This window comes from Octopus bimaculoides, chromosome 18 (assembly GCF_001194135.2).
Source record: "Octopus bimaculoides isolate UCB-OBI-ISO-001 chromosome 18, ASM119413v2, whole genome shotgun sequence".
In the NCBI taxonomy this organism is placed as follows: Eukaryota; Metazoa; Mollusca; class Cephalopoda; order Octopoda; family Octopodidae; genus Octopus; species Octopus bimaculoides.
This window is the reverse complement of record NC_068998.1, coordinates 42,103,506-42,103,991: the sequence shown is the minus strand read 5'-3', so window position 1 is coordinate 42,103,991 and position 486 is coordinate 42,103,506. Positions and strand designations below refer to the sequence as shown.

Sequence of the window (486 nt, the reverse complement as noted above, 5' to 3'; positions counted from 1 at the left end):
TCCCTTTTGATCGAACTCCCCCTTTTTCCCTTCCTACGATCCCTTTTGATCGACACCACCAATTTTTTTTTTTTTTTTTTTTTCCTTCCTTTCCCCCTCCCAAAAAGAAAAGCTCTACATTGTATTTGTCCCATCTTCGTTGAGCCCTGTGTGGCTAATAAAAGAAATCTATCTATCTATCTATCCATCTATCTATCTCTGTCTGTCTGTCTGTCTGTCTATTTCTCTGTCTGTCTGTCCGGCCGTCCAGACGGACAGACGGATGGATGGATGGATGGATGGATAGATACACAGATTTATTTGTCTGTCTATCAGTCTGCCTATCTATCTACCCACATACCTCCCTACTTACGTATCTACCTACCTACTTAGCTACCTACCTACCTACCTACCTACCTACCTACCTACCTATCTTATCTACCCATCCATCCAGACAGCCGTCTGTCTGGCCGTCTGTCTGGCCGTCTGTCTGGCCGTCTGTCTGGC

The 486-nt window shown here is 45.3% G+C and overlaps 1 long non-coding RNA gene across 1 annotated transcript in view; it reads left to right on the top strand.

Annotated features, from left to right (window-relative positions):
- LOC128249841 (uncharacterized) overlaps positions 1-486 on the top strand; it is a 238,133-nt gene that overhangs the window by 1,327 nt on the left and 236,320 nt on the right. The window lies entirely within an intron of this gene.